Here is a 21,023-nt window from a genome sequence, read left to right on the forward strand (position 1 = left end):
TTTTCCTTGGGGCGCTCTGATGAACAGACTTCTCCCAGATCCAGATATATACCCCTTAGGTACTTATAAGCAACCCCATGTCTCTCTCCCAACTTCTGTCTCACCCTCCCAAAACAGCTGAGGGCCCCAAGTATCTGTATTTTGACATGGTTAAGCTGCAAGATCAACAGAAGCATGAAGGAGATTTTCTTGAGAATTTGAGCCATCCAAGCACCCCGTTAGGTAGAATGATGTGCAGCAAAACCAATGTCAAGATTCTCCTAATGTGAATATACAGCAATACATATGAAAAATAAAAACAAAGCAGACAAGGAAGAACCCCAATAAGAACAACAAAATTAAACATGAACAAGACACACCACTGCACACATTTCTTCCTCCATGGAGAGAAACACAAAAGAATGAACATGGGACAGATGTTCATCATATCATAATGCAATACCGGAAAACCCAAAACTGCAGCGACAAATGCAGTAAAAGAACTATGTAGGATAGATTGCCACAAGTTGGCAGTCAGGTTGATATTGACTTAACTTGTGATTTTTTAATTGATTAGACTGATAGAATATGTACCTGATCTAACCGAACTTTGATTTAGGAAGGTATTATTGTTTTTGGCTTAGCGCAGGTTTCTGTTCTGTTCCATTCGGTTTCTGAATAATGCAACTGAAAGATGTCAGTGACAGCTCAGGCCTCAGAAATAACTGTGAATGGACCTGAACAAAATCAAGTGTAGGATCAGGACTAATATATTCACAATGAAGTAAAAATGCTCCTGTATAATTATCAGGTTTCAGGGTCAGAAACATAAATCACTGCAATCCTGCAAAGTTGCAAGATGGGACAATGAAAAGGTAATGGTAAAGAATTGATAGCCCAAGAAAAAGATGCTGCTTTATCTGGTGAAAAGTATGGATGAATGGTATCAATAAGTATTTTTTCTAATGATTTCACTTGCCCAGAAATTCCTGAAATTCCTACTGTTTAAGATATATACCAAACTTAAGAGGTGACATTGCAGAGACTGTGCCATTCATTTTTTTTAAACTTTCCTACATGAGGACATTGTTAGAAAGTCAGAATGTCGTGAGCATAAATTGTCAATGCTGTGCCTCAAACCCTCTATGATCATTCTCCTCAAAAAATGTGATAATGTAATGGGAAGGGGACACTATTGGAGGGAACATATTGCATTAGCAATATATCCAACTACATAAAAATAATTGGGCCAGTCAATGAATACTCACATCCACCACACGGTCATTACCAGAACTGATAGTAGATCTCCAAGCCAAATGAAAGTGCTATTGTTAAACCCTTCAGAGGTGTTATGTCAGGTTACATTGTACCATATCTTGTTAAGGAATATCATGTCAAAAGCCGACGAAACAACAGGATATGATTTAACTTTGCTGGTGTTAATGCAGTAGAGATCCACCATAAAATCCAAATAGGCTAGTCTGCTCACAAGGAAGTTATTCCAAAATAGGGTGCAGGAGCTTATAAAATCAGATATTAATTTAGGTTTTCTAAACAGATAACACCCCCCCTTTTTTTTTACTGAAAACCACAACAGACAGACAGAGCTGACCAGAGGATGGCAATTCTGTTATGTTTTCAAAATGTTTTTGTTTCGTTTGGAATTAAAACAAAGTCTTTTGAATTTCCTCACAAAAGTGGTTGTGTGAAAATATCTATTTTTTTCAGCTCTAACCTGAGCTTTTCAATTTGGGGACTGTGCCTTCATTAGTAAGGAGCCTGGTTAAAGCCATCACACATTTGAGTTCAAGTCCCTGGTCTACCATATTGAAAGCAGAATTTTTCAGCCAAGGCTGCTCTGAATCAAGCAGAATAGGGGTTTTAATATGGCTCACCGAGGGTGCTTGTACATTTGCTGGGGGCTTAGTTCTCCCTAAATTGAAATGGTGGGGTTTTAATTGTGTCAATTAAAAACCCATCATTTCAATTTTAGGGCTTCCATCACTGCGATGGAACCGTGATGGCCCCGTCAGGTCATGCCCCCACCCCCTGCCGCAGGCAAGCTCCACTGAAGGAAAAATAACAGTGCAGGGCCTGCCCTTTTTTTTTCATCCTTGGAGCCCTCCCGCCTCTCCCAAAGCAGGGTGGGGGGAGCTGCTGGTAGTCTTGGAGCTGCAGTGGGGTGGGGGGGGTGCTTGCCTCCATGGTGGTGGCAGCCTGGGGCAGCACCCACCTGCTAGCACCCCACTTGAGCTGTCCTGGGGGGCACCACTGCCATGGAGGGAAGCACTGGGCCTCCCCACAGCTCAGAAGCTGCATGTGTAGGCAAGCTCCCCTGAGGGAGAAAAAAAGAAAAAAAAAATAGGTGAGGGGTCTGATTCTTCCTTTCTCCCGGAGCCTGCCTGTGTCACCCATGGGCAAGGGATGAACAGCCAGTGGGCCATGCAGCCCCTGAGCTGCAGAGGGCCTTGGTGCTTCCCTCTGGTGGGGGCAGCGCCCCCCTGAGCCCCTCCAGGTAGGTTGCCAGTGGGTGGGTGCCACCCATGGGGTGCTGCTGCTGTGGAGGGAAGCACTGGAGGCCCCTGTAGCACAGAAGCTACTCGGTCTGCTGGGTGATACCTCCCCCTCCCCGCTTGGCCACAGGAGATGTGGGTTGGCTCCACTGGGGGGGTGAACCCCGGGTCCCTCTCTGCTTCCCTGCCCCCAGGCAGAGCCTGCAGGTGGAAGCTGCCACTGGGTTGCACAGACCCTGAGCCGCAGGGGGCCCAGTGCTTCCCTCCACAGTGGTGGTGCCCCCCCCCGGCCACCCAGGTGGGGTGCTAGCTGAGCAGAGGCTGCCCCGGCTGGCAGGGAGCCCCCAACCTGATATAACACTGCACAGGGCGCTGGAAGCCTAGAAGTGCTTGGGAAGCTTGGACTTGGCAAGCTTCAAGCTCCCTGTGTGCCATCCCCACTGCCTTCTCACCACCTAAAACTGCCCAGAAATGGTCCAGCTTGCCCCTGGGGCATTGTGGTAAAGTGGCAGGAGGACTGCTAGGTGTGCTGGCAGCTGGAGAGGGTGACAGGGGTGGTGCATGTGGTGCTGGAAGTCCACCAAACCTGAGCTTCCCTGAACAAGCCTGGGCTTCCAGTGCCCCATGCATCATCCCTGATGCCATCTCCAGATGCATCACTGTAATTTGTATGTTAGCTTGCAACATAACATTGGATGTGTTTTACTTTGCTACATAAAAAGTCAGTTAAATCAAAATACGCCACTGCATGGAAATACTGTGATGAAACTTAATCACAATATGCTGCCATTTGTGACACTGTGACAAATTGCTAAAAAGGGCAATTAAACCGTTAAAAGGGTCAATTTCATCATGTGTACAAGGGCCCCTCTTCAAGGGTACAAAGGCCCCAACATTGCAAACCTATTGAGTTTCTTTCTCCCTCTTTCCACACTTCTTACTTAATCAGCACTTTATTCAAACTATTTCATTTCCATTTCAACAAAAGCAAAATCAGCTGTATAGGTGCAGCTTTCCAGCACTGTCCAAACCACCTATAACGCAAGTCAGACTGATCCTATGAGTTTTCTGGTCTCATAAAACTAATGGGACTTCTTGCTTTGGTCTGGGTGAACCACACCACTTCTCTAACAGTATTTTAGCATTTTCTCCAGTGCAAGTTGTATGCCCAAAATACAGGTGTGGGGATTTTTTTTTGTTTTGTTTTTTCAATAAAAGTACATGGCCTTTTACATACATTAAAGCACTTTTTTTTCTGGTTTAATTCAAACAGACTACAGCTTGGGAAGATTTCTGTTAATTATCTGTCCTGATGTACAAAGCAATAAAACTTTATCTGACTTGATGGATTCATTTATGGCTAGCATGAAGAGAACAAAAATAGCTTTCTATCTTTTATTTAATTTAAAAGGACTTCAAGGCCATGCACCATGTGTGTGGATATTCAAGCACATACACATATCTAAAAAAGAAATAAAAATTTTTAGGATTGAATTTAATTCACCTGTTGATAGAAGAACATGGCTACAAATGATCATACTGGCCTGGTTTTATCTCAGAGCCTTCAGAGATAGATTTGCATTCATAGATTTTTTTTTCCTTTAAGCAAACTGATCCCTGAAGCCACAAGCAGGCATTAATTTGGATCAATTTCAAACTAATTCCAATATTCATACCACAGCTCAATTATTTAATCATAAAGTCATACTAGAGACATGATTGAAGAGTCCATGTTTTTTTGCTGAAAGTCCTTAAGATTTGGATCACAATGGAAAATAACTCCCCTCCCACCCAACTCCCCCTAAAAAAAAATGAGGCCCATTAACATTTCTTTAAACTTAACCCAACAACTTTAAAAAAAGCAACACAGTGTATTTACAGACAGTTAATGTAGACGGAGTTAATACAGCTTTACACTTTGTATCAAATTGTTTTCTTCCCCTTGTAGTTGCCAAACCATATGGCATACAAACATGATTCATCTTCCATGAGGTGAAGCACTGTGGTTGAATCTCCTTCCTGTGGTTGTTCTCCATGTTCCTGGAAGTGGTTGGACCATCCCTCAAGCTTTTCATTCTCTTTACTTAATCGCTTACAACAACAACAAAAAGAAAACTTCTACTAACAAAATTTACTTTCCATTATATGGCATGGCAGGATTCTTTTCCTTTACAATTTATATGCCAAATGGAATCAAAATATTTTCTGCTTGCAAGTCTTCTTTTATTCAAAAAACTTCTTTTGACCAAATGTCTTGACTCGGGCCATTTGTCCTGCTAATTCTGTCATTTTTCTTTTTCTTTTTTATGTCTTCTGTCTTTTCACTCTCTCACCTACCACAATCAATTTCAGTGTTGCTTCTCTTAGGGTTTCTCAGGTAACACAGCTTGTTACTCTGGGGTACTTTCGCATTCACTGCATGTGACTAGCCTAAACTTAATATGCATTAGCCTAATGTGCTTAAAGGCAATTTAGGCACATGCCTACCTGTGCATATGCTAGCTAAGGCGTATTACTGTGGGTGGGTGGACTGATTTAGGATTAAACTTAGTGCCAAGTCAGCAGAGACACCACGTTAATGTGCATTAGTGTGTCTACATGTTCACTAATGTGATTTATCTATTTGCATATAAATTTGATACTTGCTTTATGCAGGTATCAAATTCAAGTTGAAATAGCCTAAAATTGCCATTGTTAAGGCACATTAAGGGCACTCAAGTGTAGACATGCCAACTCATATTAAATGTGCATATGTAGACATGCCCACTCTCTCCAGCTTGATGCCTCATTTCAACTCTTACTTCAGACATCAGTAATACAGAAGCTATGCACCCTCTTATTAATTTTTTTCTGGGAGTGCTTTCCTGATTCTTTATCTGTCAGCAGATTTCACTTAACAATATTAAGAGAGAGATGCACAGAAGGTCTGGCCTTGACATAGTTACTCAGATCTCAGTCAGACAAAATCTCCAGTGGAAATTTTTGCTGAAATAACACCCTGATCAAGCAAAGTATTTAAGCATGTGTATAGCTGTAAGTATTTTGCTGGATTGGAGCCTTAATGGCCTCAATTGTGTAGTTATTGATCGTGGTGAGGATGACAGCTGGAGAGGCATGTGTGCACAAATCTACCTCGACAAAAAAAAAAGCTGTCGCATCAGAGTGCATGCAACTTGAATGGGGTTCAGGGAACAAGCAAGCTCTTGCCTGATTTCTCAGCATATATATCACACAAATGAAAAAAAATGTTTGTAATAAGTATTAAAAATGAATTGTTACAAAACCAGAAGGGACCCCTGTAACCATCTAGCCTGACTGTCTATAGAACAGGACACAGGGCATTGTTAATACTTCTTTGATCTAATGCAGGGGTGTCATATTCAAATGAGTTTCTAGGCCAGAGAAGGCTTCTCTTGAGCCAGGCATCCCAAAATGTTGGCCTGGTAAAAACCATGAGGATGACGTAATCATGGTCCAACAGCCTAGTGTAGTGATTCTTAAGCAGGGTGCTGTAACACAGAGGGATGCTTTGAGATTCTTTCAAGGGTACCAAGGAGTACTACACAATGTTATCAATATTACGTGGACACATCTGATTCACCAGGTAAACCCAGAGATTTCAAATAGGAATCTATAGTATTAAAAATCTTCGAACTTGTTGTGGTCTTTCTGAAGTCTCTGAAACAGAAGAACTGCTTTACTGTTTTTCTACAGTCAAAAAAAGAGTGAAACCAAAAGCTAGTATTTTCCAAGGGTGCTTCAAGTCTAACAAGGAGTGCTTCAAATCTAAAAAAGGTTGAGAACTACTGGCTTAATGGCTAGGGCACTGACGTACAAAACAGGGGACTTGGGTTCCAAAGCTGAAGGGGGTGCTGGATAACCACTGGAGGAAGAAGTGGTTAGAGCACTTTGCTGGGAAGTTGGACAGATAAAGGTCTAAAACTATAACCTGGGTTTCCCACTTGCTGAGCGAGTACCCTACCCACTAGTCAGGGACAATGTCATGACCTTTGCTCCCCCCAGGACAGTGCTTAGGGAGCAGTATATCTTTGGGCAGAGTGTACCCTAGTACACATCCTCAGTAGCTGCTGGAATGTTTATATGTTCAGACAGTGCATGGAATAAGATGGTAAACTATGCATAAGTACTAAAATTGGCAGTTAAGAAACTAGGTAACTGCCATTTGACTGTAAAAAAGGATTTTGTCCCTAGATATTTTCACTATAAGGCATACTTTCCAAACCCTTAACATTTCTGTTGGCTCTTTTCTGAATGTTCTCCAGTTTGCCAATATCGTTCTTGAGTTGTGGACACCAGATCTCAATGGGGTATCCCAATTTCAGCATCCCAGTATCTCAGAATATCTCACTGGTCATCCAGAAGTAAATCCAGAAGTTAGGTGTTCCCTATTTGCATGTCACGTGTACCAAAAGTGGATGACATATGGCAGACTGGGGGGGAAACAAGGGACACATCCACACATGCTGATTTAAGGGGCATTAGCTATTTTTAAGGTGCATTAAGTGTGAGGGTCTACATGAGTTCACCCCTAATGTGCCTTAAAAACGGTGATTTTAGGCTATATAATTTGGGGGCCAATAGCTAAAGTGCCTTGATGCACATGTAGATGCACTAAGGTGCATTAACGTGGTGTATTTCGACTGCCTTGGGACTAACTCTAGTGCCAAGTGAGTCTGTACAATGTGTTAATGTGCCTTAGCACATGCACATGTAGACACATGCCTTAATAACCTTAATGCACATTAGGTAAATGCACATTAAGTTTAGGCACATGTAAAAGCATGTGTAAACATGCCCAGGGAGAACAGTGGCAAATTGTGCAAGGAGTAGAAAGCAGAGCAGATCAGCCAGGGAATACAGGGCAGGGAATAGATAGCAGAATACCAGATAAGAGAAAGGTAGCAGTCAGGGAGGGTACAGGACTTATTTGTCAAAAAAATTGTCCCCTACTGGGTTAACTCTTTGCCTACAGTCTTACACTGGGAGATCATGCTTAATTTATTATCCACCATCATCCCCAAACTTTTTTCTAATACAGTCTACCATCCTGTAAGGATCATCTTTGTTCTTTAGTCCTAGAAATATCGTTTTCACATCTGACTTTATTAAAAATGAATTTTATTTCCCCTGTACGCAACTAACGAAATTGGGCCATGTCAGACATTCACCTGCAACTGTTGCAAATCATTGGAATGTTAAAGTTAGTACATGTTAGAAGATATCCCTTGCCTGAAGCAGAAAAACTTTGCAATGCCACAAGGTACTTTAACACATGCTAAATTGCTTGAACGTGTGTCTGCTTGCATTTTAGCTGTATTTAGTAAGTTCCAAATTGATGTGTGACACCCTAAGAAATTCTAACTACTTTTTATCAGTGACCTGTCACCTCAATTATTTACCACTTCTTCAATCTTTCTATCATCTGCAAATTTTTATCAGTAATTATTTTATGTTTTCATCCAAGTCTTCCAGAAACATTATTAAATAACACATGAAGAAAATCAGATCCCTAAGATAGCCCACTAAGATGACACCCACTTAGTGATGATGATGCCACACTTATAGTTACACATCATGATACTTGGCAGTTAGCAAGTTTTAATCTATTTAATATGTGCAATGTTGATTTTGCATCTTTCTAGTTTCTTAATCAAAATGTCATGCTGTATCAAGACTCCTGTAAGGCATTTGACTAAATGTGTTACATTGATACTGTAACTATTGTCAATCACACTCATAAACCCAGGAAAAGATAACAAGTTAGTTTGACAAGATCTATGTTTCATATTGATGCTGATTGGAATTAATTATATTTTCCTTCGTTATTTTTATTTATTTATTTACTAATCTCTTGTAGTAGCAACTACATTATTTTAAGATCTTTATCAGGATAACAGACTCCTTTTAAGTATAGGCACAACATTTGCTTTATTTCAGTCCTCTGTACCATCTCTAGTTATTACAAGGGAAAACACTACACCAAGAAAACCAAGAAAAAACATCAGTTCGCTATCAAAACTCAATAAGAGGCCAAGCAACTTTTTTTGGACATTTTTGGCATACTACAGACTGGATTCACAAGGAAGACTACAGATACTCAAGTAAAACACTCACGTGCCACTGGTATTTACAAAACCCTCATCTAAAATTCTTTGGCATCTAAACTTTTAGCTAGTTCTATAGGCATCTAACTTTCCTCTGTAATGATACATGCCTAAGCACCACACAAATGGGGAAAAAAAGAAATAGAAATTTACCTATCAATCTCATTTACAAGGTTTGATGCAGTAGACATGCTCAGAGCAATTCTTATCCCACAGAAAACATTGCTTGAGAAACGGGAGCTATCTCCCTATTATTATTAAATACCTCAGTGTTTAAATTATTAAATATCTCATCTGACCTGGAATGTGGCAAATTGATTGGAATCCTTCCTCCAATTGAGGGGACTTGAACCCATATTTTATACCACAATAACTACCTACTGTCAGATGTAAGCTGTTTTGGCATAAAATGCTCTCAATTCCACCAGGTGTTCAACTTTTTATAAAATATCTAAATATTAATTGCAATAGAAAGTGGAAGCAAAGTGATTTTGTAGGGTAGTAGTTAAAGAATTCATCCTGGGAGGATGGAAGATTTTCACAGATTCATATATTCATAGATTGTAAGGCTGGCTGGAAGGGACCTCAGAAGATCATCGGGCCCAGCCCCCCCCGCCCATGCCAGGTAGGAAAGACAACTGGAGTTAGGCGACCCCAGCAAGGAGACCATCCAGTCTCCTCTTGAAGATTTCCAGGGTAGGTGATTGCACAACTTCTGGATGGAGATTATTCCACAGTCTGGACACCTAACTGTGAAGAAGTTTTTCCTAATGTTAAGCCTGAAATTGTCTTCCAGGAGTTAATGGCCATTGCTCCTCGTTTTCCCCAAGGGTGCTCTGGTGAACAGTTGTTCACTGAGCCCTTGATGTACTCCCCTGAAGTAGCAGTAAGCTGCTACCAAATCCCCTCTCAGTCTTCTCTTTTTTAGGCTGAAGAGTCCCAGGTCCCTCAGCCTTTCCTCATATGGCAAGCCCCTGATCATATGGATGGCTCTTCTCTAGACTCTCTCAAGTTTTAGCACATCCTTGTTAAAGTGCAGTGTCCAGAACTAGACACAGTACTCCAGCTGAAGTCTCACCAATGCTGAGTAAAGCAGAAGAATCGCTTCCTTGGTTTTGCTGGAGATGCATCGATTGATGCATACCAAAGTATTATTTGCCCTGCTGGCTACAGCATCACAATGATGGTCTATTATTATTACTCCTAGGTCGCTTCCATTCGTGGTGCTGGTCAGTTTGGCACCTCCAAGCCTATATGTGTGTAGAGGACTGTTTGTCCCCAGGTGGAGCACTTTATATTTCTTGGTGTTGAACTTCATCTGGTTTTGATCCGCCCAACTCCCAAGCCTGTCTAGTTCCACCTGTTTCTGCAGCTTATCTTCCACACTTCCTCATAACTTGGTGTCATCCGTGAACTTGGCCATTGAGCTCTTCACCCCCATATCTAAATCATTGATAAAGATGTTGAAAAGCACTGGACCAAGCAACAACCCCTGAGGGACACCACCGGCCACTTCTTGCCAGGATAATAGACCTATTTATTAGAACTCTCTGGGTCCTACTCTGCAGCCAGCTTCCTATCACACAGCCAGCTTTCTACCCATCTAACTGTCACACAGTTAAGTCCACAATCCTCCAATTTTCTTATGCGAACATTGTAGATTACCAGGTCAAAGGCTTTTTGGAAGTCAGCCTCCTCTCTTATCCATGTCGTAAGTTACCTGATCATAAAAGGAGATGAGGTTGGTAAGGCAACACCTGCCAATGACAAAGCCATGCTGGCTGTCATTCAGAATCCTACCTTCTGCAAGCCTATCGCACATGGAATCTTTAATAATTTTTTCCAGGATTTTCCCTGTGATAGCAGTTAGGGAAATTGGCCTATATTCATCCTGGTCTTTCCTCCTCCCCTTCTTGAAGATGGGCACAACATTGGCCCTCTTCCAGTCCTCAGAGACTTCTCCGGAGTTCCATGAGTTTTGGAAGAGTTTCCCCGGGGGTTCCATGATAACTTCAGCCAGCTCCTTCAGCAATCTTGGATCAAGTTTACCCAGTCATGCTGACTTGTACATGTCTATTTTATTTTGAATTGATCATGCACCAGTTCAAAGCAATAGTAGGAAGGCAGTCATTCCTACTATGCTCATTCGGTACCCTATCTGGCATGATTTTCCCCTTAGTCAGGTGAAATATTGAAGCAAAGTAGACATTCAGGAATTCAGTTTTCTCCTGAGTGCCAGTAACCAGCTGTCCTGAGTTGTTGAGCAATGGCTCCACACTTCCATTAGTTTTCCTTCTGTTTCCTACGTTCTTAAAGAAGGACTTGTTGTTGTCCTCCATTCCCATTGCTAAGTTCAGTCACCACCTTAGCCTTTTGAATCTGTTCCCTACAAGTACGGGCCATTGTTGTCCTCCTTGGGGCCTGTCCCAAGCTTACCATTGTTTGTACATCTCAAGTAATTCTAGGCCCTTCTCCAATGCCTATTTAAGCATTTTAAACACCTTATTTATTCACATACTACATAAACCTTTCCCTTAAAAGTTACCTAAAGAAAACCATGGGGGAAGGCATGCATTAAATAAGGAAACTAGTTCCTACATGGCCCTAAGCATTAGACTGGGTAAAGATGGGTAAGCCTCACTCCTCCTCCCCTTCCATATGCTGCACAGCCTAAGTACTTGTTTAATCCTCACACAGCTGCTACTGAATTAAGGCTTTTACCATGTTAATCCACATACAGTTAGGCTGCAGATATGATAGGGTTAACCCTTTAGTTGTTGCAGTAGCAGCATCTAGGGGGAGGAAGATGACCCTGGTCCACATGACCAGAGCCTCCAACCTCTGCTTGGGCCCCTGCTGTGGCAAATAAGCCTTTGCCTGCTCCCCCATCTTTTTATTTTTAACCAGGAAAAGAACATTTCATTCATTCTACCTTTCCAAAACAAGACACATCTCATTTGTGGCCACATGATATGTGAATATATATGGCATGTGCTGTAGACATTTAACTGTGAAGCAAAATGGAGCACCAACACCTCTTCCCCCAGTGGCATTTTAAAGGGTTTTTGTTCATTTGTTTGTTTAATAAGGGCTGGGGGCGGGGGGAAGGTTAAAAGAAATTCTGAAACTTCAAGACATGGTTTAAAGTTATGAATGCCAGTCAGATGGCTTTAGGATGCCAAGTTTCAAAATGCTGGCCATTTCACACCACAAGCTCCCACACACATGCAAATGCACGCTGACACCTCAGTATGTCAATATGGTGAGAATAGAGGGTTAAGGCTTCTGAATTAATTACAGACCACTTCCACATTTTTGGTAACTGTTGTTGCTAACTCAATTGGTTAGACATGTTTCTTTGTAAAAACTTTTCAGAAGCAACCATGCTATATCAAAGCAATTAAAACAATACTATGTCTTTTATTTTCCCAAACCTAAAAGTTGTTCCTGCAAAAAATTATTAAGGTTGTGATACAAAAAAAGTAAATGCCAGGTATTCTCAGTGATTTTGATGGTATTGTCTAATTCCTGCTACTATGCTTTTCAGTGTATTGCAGCCTCTTGAGCAACAGCTTTACCCTTTTCAACCAGGCATGTCTTTCTATAATATACCTTCATATGGGTGGCAGTGTGGGAAAAGGCAAGAGTTCCAAAGGTTTAACATAACTTGATTTTTCTTTCTTCTCAGCAGACTTATTGTTATGATTTACTCTATAAAAGCTTTCAAGGATGCAGGAGATCAAGTCCACATTGTGAGACCCTAGTTAAGGTAACTGGAAATTATTTTTTATGTTTTGTCTGAATCCAGTATTTTCAAACATTTTTGGTTGAAGCTGCTCCATCAAAAATAATAAGAGAAATTACTTTTTTTTTAAAAAAAATCTATTCATATTTTCTTCTTGAATGGTTGTGGTATGCTATGTGATTAAAGATTAAAGTAAGACTAGATTGAAAATTAGACTGAAACTAAAATATTGATGCCTGTGCTATTGCACATGAGAGCTAATGGGTTATGATGTAATGTAATTCCATAGAATGAATTTACAGTCAGAAGCAATCCACTTTTCAAGCTTTGCCTGATCTTGTTCATTTGTATCCTTTTTAAAGCGCAATGTAATCCATGCTTACTTGTACTGTGCCACTAAAATAATTGAGAATCACATGGATCTGATTTCTCAAAACAAGAATAACAAAAATAGACACAAAGTATACATTTAAGGAAACATATATCTATTTATAGATATCAATCAACATTTGTATCTATCTATACGGGGAAATGCCTACAATTCTTTCAGTAGGTTCAGGCTACCTAAAAGTCACCTGTTTGTTTAACCCCTAACATGTAGGTTGTGGGTTAGATTTTCAACTTGAAAATAAATTTCTGTATACTTGTCCTTCCTCCCCTTTCATAATTATGCTTCTGAAAATAGAAATGAATTAATGCCATCTCCAAAAACTTTAATGAATTTTAAAAACCTTGAGAAAAGCTTTTAAAAAGTGAACAACTTGACACCATAAATACATATCTAATAAGATGGATGTTGAGATGCAGATTTACTGATGTCAGTAGTAATGCAAGGTTGCTGAGTGGCGGAAGTATGTTATTAGTCTTGTAGCAGTGGTGGTAGAAATCATAATGTGCCTAAGGGAAATAACTGAAAGTTAGGGATATATTTCTACTATATTTCTATAGTCAGAGTGCAAATGAAAACAATGGGATTGTTGTAGAATTCAGGACTTATAAAACTACTGTGTTGTATAAGATGCCCCTAAAATTCTAGCATTCCCAATTTATTTTACATCTCTGGAAATCCCAAACTCCTATAAAATATTTAGGGAAGGGCTAGAGGAAGGAACATTGGTAAAGTGAAGACTGGGTTCAAAAGATAAACATCAATCTTTTATATGAAAGCAGAAATAGTTAAATAAGAAATTTAAAAAAGTAGAAACAGTTCAAAAGTTTGAAAAATACTAGTTCTAGATTTTAAAGGCAATAGTAAAGGTTCAGTACTTCTGAAAAATGTTTGCCAGTGCATGCAAACTTGCTTTATATATATAGAAAACAATAATTGAGGATGTTATAAAAACCACCTGGTCCAGAAAAACACTAATCCAGTTTGGCGATTTTCTGTGGCTGAAACTTTCTTTCAAAACTTATCACCTATCTAATCCTCCTATCCATAAAATATAACCATTTGGGCCCTGAAGCCCAGTAAGCTCCCTTCCTCCTCCCTTCCCAACACACTAATTGGAAATCAAGGCCCCTCCTTTTTTCTAACTACACATTAGAGAAGAGGATGGAAGAGAATGGTATGCTGAGACAGTGATGGTGATGTGAAGGCTTCTTTGACAATGGGAAGATGTTCAGGGGAGAAAGAATGCTATCAAGAGCTGGGATCCCTCTGACCAGAACTTGGAAAAGCATCTTCTGGCATCATCCGGCCAACTTGGTGAGGAGGGCTTTAATCTAGATTCTGCTGGGGATGGTGAACAAAACCTTCCAGAAACAGACCAAATAATTCAGAGGGCAAAGGATTGAAAGAAGCAGCACAACTCTGAGAAAAGGCCAGAGAATCAAAGGACAGCAATAAATAGTGCAAAAGGAAAGCAAACATGCAATATGTCTGACACGTGTATATAAAATTTTGGGAAATAAACAAAATGAGCTGGAAACTGCAGTCTGTGAAAAAAAAACTTTAGTCCGAAGTTGAAACCAGAGCCAGCTGCCAACACTTGGGACTAACTTTAGTCCCAAATTGAAGCCAGGAGAGACAGCCAGCCAGGACCCCTGGGTCTGGGTTCAAGCTGGCCACCTAGTGGCTGGGCAGACCCAGCAGCGAGGCCCCTGTGTTACTGTGCAGTAGGGCTGTGCAAAGCTTTGGGTGCTGATCTGATTTGGAAGAAATTCAGCCCAATTTGGTGGCCCAATCTCTGAATCTGAATCAGATCAGGGGACCAATTTAAAGGTCTGAATTGATTCAAAACTCTCCGAATCTTTGGCACAGATTCAGAGAGGTTTGATGATTTGGGCAGTCCCCAGTGCAGCCACTCTGAGCTGGTAAGTACTAGCAGCAGGGAGGGGGAACTTGAGCGAGGGGAGAAGAGACCATGGGGGACCTTTACCACCCTCACCTGCTCCCCCAGCCCCCTTCCCCATGATTGCCCCACCTACTGTAGCTTCTGCAGTTTAAAAAAAGAAAAGAAAAGAGTCCCAGTGCTTACCGGGTACTGCTGGGTGAGGAGCAATCCCCACTGCCCCACACTGCATGGGGAGCTCTGCATGAGCCCCCTTGACCCCAGACTCTGTGCTGGTAAGTAGGGGATGGGGGAGGGGACAATGGGGGGGACCCCTGCCAGGCCCCATCCCCTCCCTGCTCCCCTAGCCCCCACACGGCCACCCCACCTGCCGGGGCTCCAGCCCTTTAAGAAAAAAAAAAGGCAAACAAAAGCCCCACGACTCACTGCTCCTGCTGCAGCCTCAGGGTTTCAGGGGCTCCTGCAGAGTCCCCCCACATGATGCGGGGCAGCAGAGATCACCCCCCGCTAGCACTAGCAGTGAGTCCAAGGGTTTTTTCTTAAAGGGCAGGAACTGACCCATGCAGGGCACCCGTGGGGGGCGCTGCAGGAGCAGGGGGGTGGGGTTCAGGGTCTCAGGCAGAGCCCCCCACAGAGCATGGGGCAGTGGGGGAAGCAGGGATCACCCCCTGCCCAGCAGCATCTGCTGAGCTGGGGCTTTCCCCCCGACAAGTGCTGGGAGCTAGGGTGGGCGGGGCCATCGTTGGGCTGGGAGAGGGGCAGGGGATGGGCCTGGCCTGGCCTAGCTGATTCAGTTGAATCAAATCACTGTCCCCCAAATCAGCTGAATCAGCTGTTGCTTCGCACAGGCCTACTGCACAGTAATTTGTTTATACATGCATTACTGTGTAGTAACTAAAGGGTATAAATTTGATATCTGAATGATGCAGGTATAAAATGTATGTGTAAGTCAGCGTAAGTCATCATATTTACTGTGCAGACGTGTGCCCATGCTGTGCAATAATTTTGGTTCCTGCACAATAAATGTTCACGTGTAAACATGCCCACTGTAGACCAGAACACAAAAGACAAGACTGTGTCCTTGAGAAACAATGTTATTTCATTGCAGTGCTAGTAACTAAAGACTTTTCTTCCTAAAAAGTTTGAATACTGTCCCTGCTTGAATACTAAGTAATGTTCAGTTAGTATTTTAAGTTTCAAGTTTATGTACTTAACATATTATTTCCTTATTGCACTGAAAGATATTGGGTTCAGCTGTATTCCCTTTTTATTCCCTTCTTTTACAAACCATTAATTTTCAGAGAAGCAATAGGAAGCAGTTTGAATACAAGTCCTAAAACATAGACGTTTCTATAGAACTACCAACTTTAATCTCAATCATAACAAAATACTTTTAGATGTTTGTTTCTTAGACAGACTTTTTCATGATTTTAATTGAGATTCTTCTGCAGGTAGTTAAAATAGCACAAAAAAACTAGGACAAAAATCATTTTATATATGTGTGTGTCAGACATTTTGCATTTTATATACATATATGTCAGATTCTTCTGCAAGTAGTTAAATGGCACAAAACATCACTGCAAATGAGGATCATCTAAATCAGTCTGCCCAACTTTTTTGCCATGTGGGCTGGATGAGCAGTGTCGGGTCCATCCATGGGCTGGATCTGGCAGGCAGGCTTGATTCAGTACATAGGACCTATGAGGTGGGGACCTGATCTGTCTGCAGCGGTGGGGGAGCGAGGGCACATGGCCTAACCCTAATCTGTCCAATTGAGGGGAAGGGAAAGAGAGCAGCCAGTCCCTGATCCAGAACTGCAGGTTGGGACGGGGGGAAAGCAGTCTACCCTGATCCAGCTGCATGGCAGCCAATCCTGGTCCTGCTTCCACTGTGTGGCAGTGGCCCAAGCAGGGCTAGATCTGACCTCAGAGCTTCCATCACTCCCTGTGACCAAATTTTCTTACCCTTGGAGACCCCCACAAGCTGGATGCCATGGTTGTGAGGGCTGGATTTGGCCCATGAGACAGAGATATAGCACTCTTGACCTAAACTACTAGCTCAGAATCTGGGTGTCACAAGACCTTTTGTGGGTGCCATGGCATGGGCCTAGGGCAGGCATGAACAGGCAGCCCCTCTCTGTCTGGCCCCATTGGTCTATCATGTCCATCCTCCCCCCGCCCCAGAAACAGGCATGCACTTCTATCTGCCCCATACATCTGTTTTCAGGAGATGTTGTAAAAGGTTGGACTTGGAAGGGGTGTGACAAGAGCAGGTATTCTTTTCTGGTTTAGGCTTATCAGACAGCCCTATTGCAGCACCAAGTGCTGGCCAGTTGAGACTGACTGAGGTAAGCTGAGGCAATACAACAGTGATTCTTAACCAAGGTATTGCTAAAATCAAAAAAGTTATGGAACTACACCCTAATCAAAAAGGGTTAAAAACCATTGCTTTAAACCAAGAGAGAGTTTCAGCAGGATGGGAAGTTGAGAATCACATGCAAAAACCCCATATATGTGACTCTGGGACTTTTGTTTCTTACTAATCAAGTAAAGAGTTCTTATAATTTCTTCATTAACAATGCAGATAATGCTGATGATACATTTTGGATTTGCATTTATATGCAAGACAAACACAATTTAAATGCCTTTTTTCCACATTGGTGTACTCTCTGTGGGTCTTTTGGTACATTGCTAAATTATCAATAGCCTTTATCTTTCATTCACAAGTACAACATGTGTACATAAATCAGGAATAATAAAAGAGGACATTATCAAGTTTTTCCAGAGTAAACACCATGTTAACTATTTTTTCAATAAATTGTTAATGTGCAATGAAATGGCCAATTTCTCAGGAAGCATTTTGCCAATGATTGTTTCATATCACTGGAACACGGTGGTTTTCAAAATGAAATGAAGGCAATGTACTGTAGCAGACTATGAATGATTTTCACAGCAAGCCTATCCAGGGCTGATTATCTCAATACGGGAAGACTGTTGTGGTGCTGAGTAGATACTGGGGCTGACTATTTGCCAGAATTTCCAGAATGCAGAAGAAATTTTACATTCAGTATGAGAAATGGTTAAAGGATTTTGGGGAGAGGGCTAAAGAGGGGAATAATCCAGACTCAGTATGCAGCACCAGAAAAAATTTATGTTGCTGCCTTTTTGTAAAATTGATTTAGCTAAAGCAAGGTGTATAATAACTAAATCGCCTTGTGCCTTTGAGGCAATAAGGAGTATCCATCTTTTATAGATTACATGGCAAGAGCTCTTATGACTTGCCTAGTCCTAAGCAGTGAATTAGTCTCAGATCTACAGATAAAGTGTGTAAATTCTAGGGTTTTAATCCCTGGATAACACTTTTTTCTTCCCAAAATAAATGTATTAGTAGCAAACCTGTTTACCTATCTACACTATAGACTGCACAGGTACAAACATAGTTTTGTCAGTTGATAGAAAGAAATGGAGTGTTCCTGTCCCCTATACCCTGTTACTACAATTGTAGCTTAATGATCCATGAGGATTTCCACTGTTATGATTCAATTATAACTATAACACATTAGTGAAACCAACAGAATATTTTTCCCACTGATATTAAATCCTCCTTGATTATGCAAGTAGTTTACATACAGATACTGCTATTTTGCATGTTAGGTCACTTTCATATAAATGCTTCCTTTGAAATGGAGTAGTTGCCTTGCAGTTTATATTGCCGACTTTTAGCTGTAACCCACCTCATTTGTAAATGTTCAAAGGTTTGAGTATTTTCAATACGTTGAGTCTAGTCAGGAAACTACCACACTACCTCATGGTCCAAAGCAAACAATTACTGGTGGTCTCATTATTACTTGTTTTCCACCAGTATAATGAGTTTTTAACAGATTTTCAGAGCACAAACCATGTGAAGTAAATAGTGCATGCCTGACGTAAGTGGGATTTAAAGTTCCTGCTGTGAATACCAATCCCTTAATACCTTCAGGTTTTTCTTTTTGGCATAACAGCTTAATTTTTAACACACTCTTGTGTTTGTGCTAGTGTTCTTAACATATGAAATGCGAGCGTCTCAGAGGATACAGCAGACTTTGAAATTTTTCAGCATTCATTAATAATGCACAGGTGTCACATTTTAAGACATAAAACTCAAGTTCTCATTACTGCCTGTGGTTAAAGAGTGCATCACTTTTTCAAAGGGTGAGGTTGCTCTGGTCACATTTAATCTGGGCAATTAAAATGCGGTCTATTTAAATTCTTCTTAAGTTCGAAACAGATTTTTCCTCCATTTTTTCTTCAAACTAACTATCTTATTATGATAACATAGTAGAATAATCATTTTGACATGCCTATAGGTGACAGCAATAGCAACATGTAAATAGAAACATTTGGACTTTGCTACATTATCCTCTCTTGGCTTCATGTAGATTTGAAATGATGTGACAAGCCAGTAACTTGTGATATCCTGCAACTAGATGCTGGCAAAGGAGTTGAAAAGTTGGAAGATTTTATATTTTTTGAGATCTTCAAAGACCTAACCATTTCCAAAAAACAGTTATCGTGAGTTCTTCTCAGCAGTTACTCTCTTAGGTCACTGGATTTAGCCACACAAATTAGAAATTTTTTACTATTGGTTTTCTTCAGGAGGTCAACATTTTTGTTAGTAACAGAAGAAACCAGAGACATTGAGAAACCATGTAATTTTGCAGGGATTTACACGTATATATATATCTCCATGAGCAATACAGTTTTAACTGTTCTTAGAATATTCCCTCCTGGTATTGATTTTTTCCCAGCCAGGCCCAGTTTCTTTGAGAACATTTTTTCTAGTTGGCATCTCAATGCTGCACAGTTCTGGGAATTTTAGACATTTGTAGCTATCCATTTTAATAAATATATTCCTAGCATGGGTTGGTAGAAAACTGTAAAGTTCACGTTTTTGCTTAGATAGAGGATGTCATGTCTGTCCTAGCTCTTAGAATTTACCATAGAAAATGTATTCTACAGGACACAGGGAAAAATATTTTAAAACTATAATTGTAATCGACTACTGAATATAGCTGTTGCAAGCTACAACAGAAATAACTGTTTACAAACACATGAATTTCCAGGGGAATGAAAGATTTACTAGAAGGTGTATATTTATTTTTACAGGGGAATGAAAGAATTATTAGAAGGTGTATAATTATTTTTATTATTAATATCTGAAAAGTTATTAAAAAAATAAGACTTAATAGCAGGATTTTGAGAGAAGTGGTTACCATATGCATTTGAGTAGCTTACTAGCAAGAAAGTTAAGCTTCAAATTAGAATTATCAGCTTGGTTTTTCTTTTGGATGAGGTTAGGGGTAGGGGTGGAAGTTGCGCACAAAAGACCCAACTACTTTAACATGTACAATTCAAGAAGGAGAAAATATGGCAAAATATACATCTGTCTCTACAAGAAAACATATATAAATGGCTTTAAAACTCCCCTGCATAAGGGTCATATTTAAGTTAAATTGATTCTTTATCCTAATATGGATGCCAAGTTTTACTGATAAACCATATAAAATAGCAGGTTCCTCTATAAGAAATATAAGATTGCAATTGGAAAAATAACTCTGGGATAAGTAAGGATGCCACTTAGGTCATCTCATCTGCTTTTCTCCCCGAAAGAAGCAATTTTAAAATATCATACCAATAGGTATAGTAGAAAAAGTGTCCCCCATTAATCTACAAAAGAATATTAAGTACTGCAGAAGAAAGTAAACATGCATTTTAGCCAACAATTAGTGGGCCTATGAACTCAGTTTGAAGTTTGTGCTGTACGTTGGTGGAAAAAACAGTGATTTCTTTCATGTGCAATTGACATTTGTGAACAACAAGGCATCACACCATCAGGTGGCTAATTTAAGCATTAACAGCCTTTGGCAGGAAAGACAGCCAGACTGCATGCAGGCATTTATGACAGAATTTCTAAATGTAGGTTTTATTTTGTAATCCTATAAATGAACAGTCTTTTATGCAATGTTTTGACAAATTGAGGGAAAAAATGCCAGGAAAAATCCAGCAGATAGTATGAGTCACACCTTTCATAAGCCCTTTCAAGCATCTGCTACTCTTGGACCATATGGATAAAACAGAAAATGCAGGTACCTTTTCCAGTCAGAAGGCATTTCAAAGATCCCTATACTGGTAGAAGAAACAGAAAAAAAAAATGACTTTGCTGGCTTTTATTGCCATCACTTATGCTTGGCACAGCTTGTCTCTTCTCACTCTTTATGAGTAACTATTGCTTTGTGTTGCTCTTCGCACCATGCCAGGGAGATGCCAAATGCATGGACTCACTTATATTTAGAATTTATTAACTGTTTTAGTGTTTTGCACAGTGCTATCTA

At 40.6% G+C, this 21,023-nt stretch overlaps 1 protein-coding gene across 1 annotated transcript in view; it reads right to left on the minus strand.

Moving 5' to 3' along the window:
- LRP1B (LDL receptor related protein 1B) overlaps positions 1 to 21,023 on the minus strand; it is a 1,585,724-nt gene that overhangs the window by 1,164,700 nt on the left and 400,001 nt on the right. The gene's annotated exons all lie outside the window — the stretch shown is intronic.

The sequence above is a fragment of the Crocodylus porosus genome, unplaced genomic scaffold, assembly GCF_001723895.1.
Source record: "Crocodylus porosus isolate Cpor-Errol unplaced genomic scaffold, CroPor_comp1, whole genome shotgun sequence".
Lineage (NCBI taxonomy): Eukaryota > Metazoa > Chordata > Crocodylia > Crocodylidae > Crocodylus > Crocodylus porosus.